At 37.7% G+C, this 12,410-nt stretch overlaps 1 long non-coding RNA gene across 9 annotated transcripts in view; it reads right to left on the reverse strand.

Annotated features, from left to right (window-relative positions):
* Positions 1-12,410, reverse strand: part of LOC129206108 (uncharacterized) — a 156,429-nt gene that overhangs the window by 81,469 nt on the left and 62,550 nt on the right. For all 9 annotated transcript variants that reach the window (XR_008576995.1, XR_008576992.1, XR_008576993.1 and 6 more), the window contains one exon: positions 11,191-11,299. This is a non-coding gene — a long non-coding RNA (uncharacterized LOC129206108). The remainder of the gene's footprint in view (positions 1-11,190; positions 11,300-12,410) is intronic.

The raw sequence follows: 12,410 nt of genomic DNA on the forward strand, positions 1-12,410 counted from the left end.
CTATGGTGGGATATGTGTTGTGCTTGAGAACAAGAAATAAACTTCAAAAATCAGAGCTGTGCTCTTAATAGACATGACTTGCCCGTAGGTGCTGTGGTCTTAAAGCTTCTGTCTTAAAGAAGCTGCCCCAGGATGGCATTTGTGCAAAACATCTGACAGCAAATATATTTAAATAAAAACCTGCATGTGTGGAGCTACCTAGAAATGCATGAAAAATGTTGCCACTCCTTTACAAAGGTGATTCAGAAAACTGACACTGGCAAAAGGAAGGTAAAAAAATGCATTTAAATGGCATTTCACTTTTCAACCATTTTGAGTCATTTGTACAAATCCATAAAAAGATGTTTTGTTCCGCAGATGAATCAAAAAGGGATATCATTAAACCAAGTATCAGAGGAACTATGTAAACAGTACCTGAAAATAAACACGGCCAGTCTTTGTGCACATGCCAGAAACTAACATGCTATAGATATAAAGTAGAAACAGTATTTCCATGTGTTAACACCTACAGCAAGAGAAGAGTCCATTGACACTTCCATGCTTGGAAAATCATTAACTAGGAACCCTATGGGAGAAATGAAGGGGTAAACAAAGGAAGAAGCATTTGATTTCTGTTTAAAATAACCCAACAGTGCAGGATGGATTTTTCATAAACATCTGCTGGTGCCCTGCCTCAGGTTCTCTTGAAGCCTGTGACTGGCTTCAGTAAGCAAAGAGTTTGATTATTAGTCACTTCTTTTGAAAAAAACTCACCGAATACCTTAACTTTATCTGGGTCTTCCCTTCATAAACAGTACTAAACTAATTAAAAAGCAGCCAGCTCTGAAGTGCAGTGCTACATCCACACAGAAAACAAGCTGCTGTGACTCTGGAAAGAGACTGGCTGAGGTCACTGGGGCAAATCCCTACTGTTGTTTTTGTTGGGTTTAAAAAAAAAAAGTCCTGCTGAGAAGATAAGGTTTTAAAGGGTCTTCGGATAGATGAAGACACAGGGGAAACTTTATGGCACACTATTAATCTTCCTTAGAAAGATGAAGTGTTGATGCGACCTTGATGAAATGTGAAGCTGCCATTTGGAAGGGGAAGAAAGGAGACTAGAGTGTTTCAAATACAGCATTTTCATCACCAAAGTACACCTAGCACACCGAGACTCTCTTTTCACTAAGAGAAAAATGCTTATTTTGATTTCTAATGTATGACGTTGCTCACTTGAATTAAGCTGTTTGCAGTTGCCCACTCCCACCTCCTAAGAGATTTATCAGACTGGGTCTCTCTTTACTAGCTTGGAAATCATGGTACTTGGCCATCTGCTGAGCTAGTGCAAGTGTTGCTGGTAACAGGTCAGCTGTAGCCAGAATTTTGTGCCTTTCTATCATGGAAGATAAATAAAAATAAGTATGTCCACACTCATGTCTAGACAGTGATGAATAAGATGTCCATTAATTGGGTAGCCTTCCAGGCATTTGTTTCCCTCTTAAGTCATGGACCAAACAAGAACTTCCACTTCATGGACTTGTACTACTGGCTCAAAATTGCTGCAGCGATGCAATACAACTTTCCAATCTGATAGAGACTTGCTCCACAGAGTTGGGGTTTTTGGGGGTGTTTAAATGTTTTTAAAGAATATCTAAAAGCATAAAGATGGCATAAAGACTAAACTAAATGTGCTAGCTGCAACTGAAATGCAGCTGTATTCCTGCGTCTGATCCAGATCATGTTTGCATCACGGTGCACATCAGCAAAGATTTTGTATTAACAGTTAGGGAATCACAGCATGAATCTTCCTTCATCTTTGTAGGACAAAGTCATTTGATATATCTCTGGCCTGTAGGCCTGTGGAATTTATTGATCCTTAGTCTGAATCTGATTAATAATGATCATATGCTCTAACTACTAAAAATAAAATAGGAAAAAACCTCTGACTTCTCTACAGTTTAAACTGTGACATAAGCGGATGTAAGATCTCTAGTAACATAACTTTGTAGTATGAAAATGCCTTCAAGCATTCCAATGATACAAATGCTTTACAGAGAGATATATCCCCTATACACATATACATGAAGTTCATGCCAAGAACATTGACAAATCCTTCTACTACCCTGTTGGGTACTTTAAAATATAGAAAGCAAGGAACCAGCTTATGCACCTACAAAATCTTACTTAAAAGAATGGATTGCAATGTTTCTTCCTCTCTGTCAAAAGTGAGAAAGATTGACAAGGAAAACATGAGTAATTATAAATATTTAAATAAATATTAAAAAAAAAAACTAACAACAACTGATTAAGTTTATGCTACATTCCAGTAATCACTGTATTTTTTTTATGATCTCACATATAACATTCAGATGGATGTTAGCATCATTGTATAAAGACTATCTCCATATAAACATAATGTTTCACCTATGAACACTAAATACATTTTGTAGTAGTTTAAAAATAATTCTGTTGAGGCTTACTGCAGTTTTTAATACAAACGTAGATACATAATTTAGAAGTGTTCTATCTTGATACTGCTAGAAGAGTCTCCAGCCCTTTTTTCAAAAAAGGCATCTACTTGGGTTTAAAAAGAGTATATTTGAGGTCATTAGCAAAGGAAATTGCTACCATTAATTCTGACCTACCACAGGTTTTAAAAGAAAGAACAAACCATGAAACTTAAAAGAAAACCCAACAAATGTGTTTTATGAATCCATGTGCAATATTTTGGTTACAATGAAATAAAATGCTGATATGTGCCAGACACCCAGAAGTTGCTCTCCTGTGACTAATTCTTCTGAGCTAGTTTTTAAATTAATATCCCAGTGCTTGGCCTCTTCCCGCCCTTGTTATTAAACTAACAAAAGCAGTTTATACCAACCACACTATAAGCAAAGAAGTAAAATAAAAATTCTTGCAAGCATTTGCTTCACCCTGTTGGACAGCTTTACCTAAAATCACATTAATGTTGTATTAAATAAAATTCCATACATAAAATTTTATTTCAATATATAAAATGTTTTGTTTCCAAATGTGATACTCAAATGCCTTGTTTGGGTATTGTTGATCTATTTATCTGAAGGGAATATTCCTAAGCAACTTACATGAAACTAATCTGAATAGTTGCAAAGTTCCCAGGAAGCTGATTTGCTTTAGAACAGAAGGTTACAACATTTCTGTAGGTAAAAAACAAAACAAAACAAAACCAAAAACAAAACAAAAATCAAAAATCCAAAACCAAAAATCCCCCCAAACCCTTCATATGAGCTTTTCAAGAAATACTGCAATCCTCAGCAAAATCACAATCAATGCATTTTGATAACGTGTTCAAAACTGCAGGGCCTGAGGCCATATTTCTCATATAAATAGGCTCATCTGCAAAGGAGGAAATTGGAGAAATCCAGTCTGGGACAACTGAGTGGTCCAGCCAGGCTTTCCCACTGTCCTTTTTATATTTAATGATCTTTATTTGGAACTTTGACTGAGCTGGCATATAATTTCAGAGTGCCAGCTCATGAATCCAAACAGACAAGAGTTCAACAGCTGAGGCAGCTGCTATCTTTGCCTTTAGCCCTACCTCTTTCCTGTGTGCCACTGCCACTGGGGAAGGAAAAGGTGAACCAGGAGGGAGAGGTAAGCAGTTCCTGAATGACTCAAGCTCAGTTTACTATGGTAACTTACATCTATGGTTCTGATAATAAAAAAAATTAACACTTTGTATGGTAAAGACAGCAGCAGCAGTGGATAAGAACAGCAGAAGCAGGTACACAGAAAATAGGATAGGAAAGATGTGTGGGATGTGGAAATCTGTGCTGAAGGAGTGGAACAAGAGTAACTGGCTTCCTCAAGAGGTTCTTCTGACAAAGGCAAGGCATTCTTGGCAATCAAGACTGATCACTTCTGCTGTTCTTTCTAGGAACGTGTAAATCTGCTTTTTTTGTCTGTCTAGAATATTTAGATTTTAAATGTTTCACAAAAGGCTACCTCTTCTGGTGTGAGAGTGCAATGGTCTTGATCTCATTTGGTGTCTATAGATATTTTCATTTTACCAAAAGTAAAGAAGAGCAACCACAGATGAATTTTAGAAAAGGTCATTCCTTATTTACGTATCTGTCTCTGTTATATCCTGTACCAAAATTACGTTAGAATGAGATATGCCATGAGGACAAAAGTATAGATTAATTCAATGATCTGTATGTATGTGGATCAAACACTGACTGCATTTGGCAGAAGTGCACATCTGATCATTACTGCAGCCAGATTCAAGAAAATAAAGGGCAGAATATGGCATAGATTCCACTGCTCTGATCATGCACACAAACCAGCTGATATTTTGAGGTTCTGAGGTTACAACATGTGGCTCTTCTAAAGAGCAGACTGCAACCTTGAGGGGTTGTTTTGTTTTTCAACTGAAATCTGACATGCATTACATGCGAACATTTGGAAGTCATATTGTTCATTATGCATTACATATAATTGCTTTAACTTTTATAGCATGCAGTCATTAAACCGACTTTCAAAATAATAGAGCACTTAACAAAACCCTTACTGACATGTGACCCAATAAAGATGAATGAGCGTGGTGTCTAACTTTACAAACACTGTTTACTTCAGTGTAGATGCATACATCCCCTTTTTAAATCAGTGGTGATGCTTGCAAATGGAAAGGGTGTATAGGAATCAGGCCACATTGTGATCTATGAACAGATATACACATATAAGTATAAATTATTTCTGGCACAGATTTATTTTACTCAAGATTCTCTGAGCAGTAGGGAGATCTGATATGTGAAACAGGCCCCAGCCAATTAGTCTGACAGATAAGAACCTTTCCTTAATTTGTGCTGTTGGGTTTATATGTGGTCTATTCCTTCAGTGATTTCATGTTCCCCTCTGACTTCACTGAAATCCAATTTTTATCAGTTGGGATCCTGGCATTCTTTCCAGGTGCAGCAAAGAAATATCCCATTTGGAAGGAATGAAGTATGATATGTGGGTCTTGCTTCTGTCTTATGGGAAGGAATGCTTTTGTAGTTCTACTCCTCAAAAAAACTGTGAACAAGGAAACAAACTAATTTATTATTCACACAAGTGTACCCTTCCAAAGCGCCACAGGGGGACTCAACCAAGTAACATCCATTAATAGTTGTAACAGCAGCAAGACTCAAGTATGCTGCTTTGGAAATCTGCCTTGCCATCATTGTGCAGAAATGATTCCTTTAAAAATAGTCAAGAAAAGTTTAGAAAATCTCTTACATCATTAATATCTTGCATTGCTTTTGATATCTGCACATTACTACGTTCTCAAAGTTAAGAAGAGCAAAGTTTTTCTAAGACAACATCCTCAAGGTACATAAAGACCTGTGGGGTATGTTAGATTGTTGAGATGGCAAATTCACTCCACACATTAGCTCATTCTCCAGATAGAGGAACTTCTAAAAATATAGACTAGTACTTGCATTATTCCACCACAAGCAGCACCTCACACTTTCCTCAGTAAGAATTTAACAGCATAACCCCAAATTTTCATTTACACCCATAGAAAAGGTCAAAGATTCTCATTTTTCTTTCTCTCAGATCTTGTGGCTGTGTATAGAAAGAACTATGAAAGCTTTATCTTACATCATGGGAGGGGAAGGACAGGGAAGGAGAGGGAAGGAAGGAAGGAAGGAAGGAAGGAAGGAAGGAAGCAAGCAAGCAAGCAAGCAAGCAAGCAAGCAACACTGCACATCTTCCAAGAGCTGAAGAGGAGGGATGATATCCAGGAGTAGCTGGGAGTGAAGAGCAGGTGCTTTTCCCTGGGGCAAGAGCTCTGAGGGATGGCTCTCAGCTTCCACTGCTCCACCAGTTTGGGAAAGACACTAGACCTTGACATCCTTGGAGATTCACTGATGGGAGAGCAGGTGGCTGTTGAGCATTAGTGGTCATAGGTGAATTCTGAGCTCAGGAATGCCTGATAGTTTTACTTCGTCCTGAAAAGTCTCCAACCAAGAAAACCAACTCATTTATTAGACAGGCAGGAATGCAGGCTGGTGAGCTCAGAGGCTGGGGAAAAGGCTATTCTAGTTAAGCAGCTTCTGCTGCCAGCAGGATTCCTCATTGCTTCTGACCTCAGATCTGCTACTGAGGTATACAGTTTCTAGTACTTAAAGTAGAATCACAGAAAAATTTAAGTTGGTATGAATCACTGGACACAATCTAGTTCAACCCCTTGCTCACAGCATGGTCAACTTCAAAGTTAGATCAGGTTGGTCAGAGACTGTCCTGTCGAGTTATGAGGATCTCCAGGTACAGAAATTCTGTGGCCCCTCTGGGCAGACCAGACTTTCCTGTGCTGATCTATCCTTATTATAAGCATCCAAGAGGTACAGATGATTAAGAAGACCTTCTCTCTTACAGAAGGAAGATACTACAGATGGGCCAGCTCCTGAGCCAGCTTGCTCCATGGTACTGGGAGTATTTCAACAAAGGGGACAGCTCTGAGGGAACTGGATGCCATCCCTTTCCACTTATTTTGGCCAGGAGGGACTGAGACAGGAAGATGCAGAATCACTCAGAACAGGCATGAGCGAGGACTCCATAGTCCCATTTTACATGGTCTTGTGGGCATACAAGGAAGTACTCCCACAGTGAGATTTCATATCACCAGACTCATATGACCTCACCAGGTATCTTTGCAAAGACCATCCCTTCTCCTCCCCTCCTCTACTTGGTTTCCACACAAAGCCATGCATGTTGGGTGGCTGGAAGACAGTCCTCTGGGTGCTACAGAGATTATTGGCTCCACAGATGGAAGTAGCCTCTGTGACCTGGTATAGAAAATACTAGACCAAATGTTCTAGGAAGCAAGAACTACCTTCTCATACACTTCTATCTTAAATTAAAAATTAAAAGCCCTTGCACAAAAAAACCCCCCAAAACTCCAAGATTTACAGTTCTTTTTGGTAGAGAAAGAATTATTTTGGAGGCCTTACAGGAGGCTTTTTTTTTTTCTTCTTCTTAACTTGATTTATTTGCATGTATCATTAGAAGCCTCAGTCAAACTTCACACAAAAATTATTTCCAACAAAAGAGGCTCATGCTTCTGGATAGAAAACAAGTAAAACTCAGATTCAAATTCCTCCTTTACTTCTGTGACCTGGGGCAACTGCTGCTGCCTTTTAAAATATGCGTACTTCTCCTGTCCCTGGTGATTGTTATTAATACAGTTTAGGGAAAGTGGTGATAAAGATCAATCCCCTACCCAGAAAAGAAACATTAACTGCTTCTTTCATGTCTTCCATAGTGAGTGAGCAGCTACAGTTTCAAATGATCCCCAGATGTTTACTACTTCTTGTGCTCAAAAGCAGTTTAGGTTTTCTCCAGAGCAGCTGTGCCATGTTGGGTATTTCTGGTTATCCTGCAGACTTCAACCTCTTGTCCTCTGAAGAAAATATAAAGGTCAAACAGAAAGCCTGTGTGGTGTAGAAGTCCCCAGTGAAAAATAAACCAAAGATGATCTCTTACCATGGGCCAACCTAAGCTACGCCTCTGCATGCTAAACAAAATATTCAAGGAATTCCTACAGAGATGGGTATGTGAACATTACAGGCTTTTTACTTAATTACAGAAAGGTTTAATGATTCCAGTAAAAGAATAATCACTGAGGTCTCTCACAAAAAACATGCTATTTTTCTGTTTCTTTACAGCAGTGTTTTCCCATTTATTCTTACTCAGAGCTCGGACTTCTCCTCCCTAATTCCTCCTGTCTGGAGTCCTTCCTTTGTGTGGTCACAAATTTCTGCCATTTTGGCCATTACTGAGATCCACGTTCACTGCATGCCCCAGCACAACTCCCTGCAACCTGGCCTGCTTTCTCCTTCTGAGCTGAAATAGCTGAAAAAAGGGTGACAGGGCTGACTGGTTAGAGAGTAGTGGACACCAGAGGCAGAAAGGCATTTTCTTAAAGGTGGGAATTGATCACGGTATTTGCCTAACCTCAGGTTTGTGAATCATGATTTCGGATAATGCTGCTGCTAACAGCTGAGGAGCTAACTCAAACTTTAATGGATTTGAGTTAAGTGAAGACCCAGGAAACTGGAGCAGATCAAACATTCTACTTATCTTTAAAAAAGAACGGGGGAAAAAAGGCATCTCAGGAAACTATAGTCCAGACCACCTAATTTGCCTATCTGGGAAAACATCTGGAAAAATTATTACAATCAATTAACAGGCACCTACAGCACCGTAAGCTGAAAAGCAAAGATTTATCAAAACCAAATGCCTACCTAACTTACTTTCCTTAGTTTACAACTGGCCTGGTGAAGAGCGAGAGGATTACAATGTAAATTTGCATGGCGTAACAAAGTTTTTGACACAGTCCAACATAGAAGTCCCAAAACCAAATTGAGAGAGATGGTCAAGATGAAAGAACAGATGCATAGTTGTTTGAGGAAAGAAATACTCAAAACTTGTTATCAGTAGTTCATTTGCATACAAAGAGATACTAAACAGGAGAGTCTACCTTGGGTACATGGTGTACATAGGACAGTATAGTATTTTACAATAGCAGCAAATAGTAATTACAATGTTAACATTAATAAACAAGGTCACAAAAATGCCTTCCAAAGCACATAATTTTCTGGAAACACTTAATGTGATGGCAGGGGTTCTTTTCTTGAATTTAAAATATATTCTTTATTGCCTTTTTTTTTTTCAGATCAGATTGTTTCTTCTTAGAACAAACACAGCAAAGTATAAATTAAAGTTCGAAGTTTTACAGTTTACCACGTCAGCTGGTCCTGTTGTCAGTGAAACGTACCTCCATTAAGGAAAATCCTATGTGTGACTGGCAAGTCAGGTAATCAAGAACCAGAATAAGGAGAAGTGATCACAACATTCTGCTTTTTACATACAGATTATTCTCTAATGCCCTAGAGAGTGACTGCAGTGAGGTACTCTACTCTTACAACATTGAAAATTGCACTGTTTTAGAGATTAAATAGTGCTTATATTAGAAACCTATATATTACACAAAGAGAAAATAAGTTGGCTACTAAACCTGACCCTCATACACCTTATAGAACTGTAAATCCAGAAACAGCAACAAAAAATTTCACCTTGTCACACTGCTGAAGACAAACGGCTCAGTTCATGCCTGGGCTGCTGTGCCCTTGGAGATGTTGACTTGCCTGCTCATTCTTAGAAGCAATAGTGAGCAGCTGGGCTAAAAACCAGTTTTCTATTTTATATTTATATTGATTTCCTTTTACTTTTGTTTGCATTGTAAGAGATTTCTACATCACGCCAGCTGGGATATCACTATAAAATTGTCAGATAAGACTGTGAGTAAACATAAGAATCAAATTTTCTAAGTATTGGTAATATATTATTAGATACACTATTTTTATATATATAATATAAATACAAAACACCTATAGCTATACCTAATACTATACACCTAGTGTACTATATACAGTATGAACATATTACAAGACTAAAACTATTTTATTCTTTCATCTCTCCATAACTGATCTTTCAAAAATGCCAAATAATGGGAGAGTATAGTCCACGTAAATTTGTAAACATGATGACAACTAACAAAAATGAAATAAATAATATACTTCCTCCTTAGCTCCTGCATACTTTATGTTTTCCCATATGTGTCCAGGTGAAGTCACCATGGAAAAATCAACCTTGAGTTGTTCAGCAGTGGCTGTATTCCTTGAATAGGACACTAAACTATTTGCGTACTTGATCTTCAGAATTGTGGCTTCCCACTTGAAAGAAGCATCAAACCCAAACATTAATTGGTAGCATTTATGTAAATGCATGAAAAATAAGGACGGATCAACGAGAAAAAGTCCTCCAAGTTAGACAATGTTTATAACACTAATAGATACTGTTACAAGCAAGAAACAGAAAAGTCTGCTGTTAGGCTCAGAACATAATAAATAGCAAGATTAAGAATAATAAGAACAATTTTCATTCTACTTCTCTTTCCTTTGCACTTGTCCTAATTAGTCCCTGATGATGTGAAGACTTACCTTTACTAATGCTTAGTCCCAGTGGAAGCAATTAATGCTGATAAAATCAGGTGCCTTCCAAGAGCTTTAAACAGATTATTATCTGAAGAGCCCAACAATTTTGTTGTTGTTATCACCAGGTAAGTAAAGACAGAAGAAGATCATGCCACACAGGGCATTAACATTTTTTACCTTCTTGGTATGCACTGTTCCTTTCCCCCTCTTTCTTGTGACGAACATTACCCAGAGGATTTAGTGCTGCATGAACACCAGATGGAAAACAGCTCCTCTTTTTAATTAATGCAAAGATGCCAATTGGATCAGGCCATATGGAAATATATTGTTAAAGTATGTCTTTCATGCCAAATAGGCAGGCTCTAAAATTGACTTCTCTGGTCATGTGTGACAGTCAAAATTAACCAAGTTGTTAAGTCTCTGTAGGAACAGAATCAAAACACTACCTGAAAGGTATTTTGAACAGACTCCATGATCACGGTATGTTCTGTGAGGTTTCCACAGTCTTTACTGTGTTAGAGGAAAGCTGCCTGAATTTACTTGTTGTTAGCAGAAATTTTGTAAGCCTGACTTACAGTTACATTACCTTACCTACAGTCTAACTGCTGTTGTACACACACCATGGCTTCTACCCAGTAACCAGTTTTGGATAGCCCTGTGTTCTCTCCTTCCTACTGCATCAGTGGTGTCATTTAGAAAACACAACTGTGTGTGGTTTTAGTATTTGCCTAAGAGTCTTTTCAATTTTAATATTACAAGAACATCCATTGAAAGTATTTTGCAGTGTATAAAATAATTTGACCTTGTTATCTTTGCTGATACTGAGAAAGTAGTAGGATGGCCCTTGCACGCAACAATGTGTTCCCACAGTGGGAGCAGGAAGGTTTGAGTAAGACTGTTTTTACACAGCGTAGTTATTCCAATCAGTAGCCTGGCTCAACATAAAGCTACTCTTTATTCTACTGCTAAAATATTATACAGGCAAACATTTAATTATGAACAGAACAGTACCTAGTTCATATGTGAAACATTTTCATCTGTTAGCATATAAATGTTAATAAATGTTGAGTTAATAATCTGTTAACACTGGATTACTATTAGTCATAGGTTTGTTCAAATTGAACTGTGAATTCACTTATTCAATGATTCCTGACTATATACAATTTTCCTTTTATGTCAAAATTATGTTACTTACTGATATATTTCATTCAGCTTGTCAAAAGCAGGTGGGAAAGCTCTGGCATGCATACACCACAGACAGAGGTCTTCCAATGTAAAGAGGCCAATCTTCCCTGCTGAGAAAGCTGAAAAAACAATAAAGTCCATAGTTGATTCTCTATTTATTGGGAAAAGGCACACATGTAAGTCTAAGAATTAAATACAAATTGGAATCTTCCATAGCCCTGAAATGGAATTGTGAAAGAGACACTAAAATACCCATTTTTAGAACTATGCTGATAATTTGGTACTGTGGCTAGCTGAGACAAAATGTTAGAAAATCTGGAAAGCAATTTCATCAATAATTTCCACACTGTTTCTCCTGCTTGTGATTCACTTTATTTCAAATTTTCTTTCCCCATTTCCAAGTCTTTCACTGTTTTGCTTTAGCAATTTAAAAGAAATCTTTCATTTACAGACTTCCATCTCTTTCCCCGTTTTGCCTGTTTCATTTCACTTCCATTCTAGCCCAGGGAAAATCAGTTTTCAAAATTAGCTAGATGGCTATATAGGAGAAAAATGTGAACACAGGAAAAATACATATAAAATTGCAAAAATAACTTTTTAACTTTAAGAATTGCAGAAATATCTTCAACATTTTAAAATAAATTTCAATGATGTGGATCCTACTTTAAAAAGAAAGTTTATTGTGAATTAAAATTTTGCTCCAAAATACTGATCAGCTCAATTATAATTGATTAAGGTACCACCTGGTTACTTGCAACATCAAGGATTTCCTGAGTCCTCATGAGCTAAGTCATCTTAAAAGCAGGCCACCTGGTGAGGATAACACCACCAGGCAAGCATAACAGAAACAAGCTTCCAGCCACACACCTCTTTAGGATTAACTGGCTAGTAAAAGCCACAAGACAGGAATCAACAGTCCTGTCCTGAGAATAGGGTATACCCATGGCTCTTTGTAGGAATTAAGAAACAAGGTCTTCATTCATCCTTCAAGCAGATAAGGCACCAGCACACCCTGAATTGGCCATGACAGGAATGAGACTTAATCAAATACATATAATTAAAAATGGATTTATGGACTTCCCAGAACAGGACCAGGTTCCAACAAAACATCCTTCTCTCTGCCCATCACCAGGAAAGGTGATTACAACTCTAATATATTATTAAAGCTGCTGAGACTGTGGGGCTTTTTAAATTTTCTTTCATGTCCACAATTCTTCAGGCGTCATTTTT

Source organism: Grus americana, chromosome 4, assembly GCF_028858705.1.
Source record: "Grus americana isolate bGruAme1 chromosome 4, bGruAme1.mat, whole genome shotgun sequence".
Taxonomy (NCBI): domain Eukaryota; kingdom Metazoa; phylum Chordata; class Aves; order Gruiformes; family Gruidae; genus Grus; species Grus americana.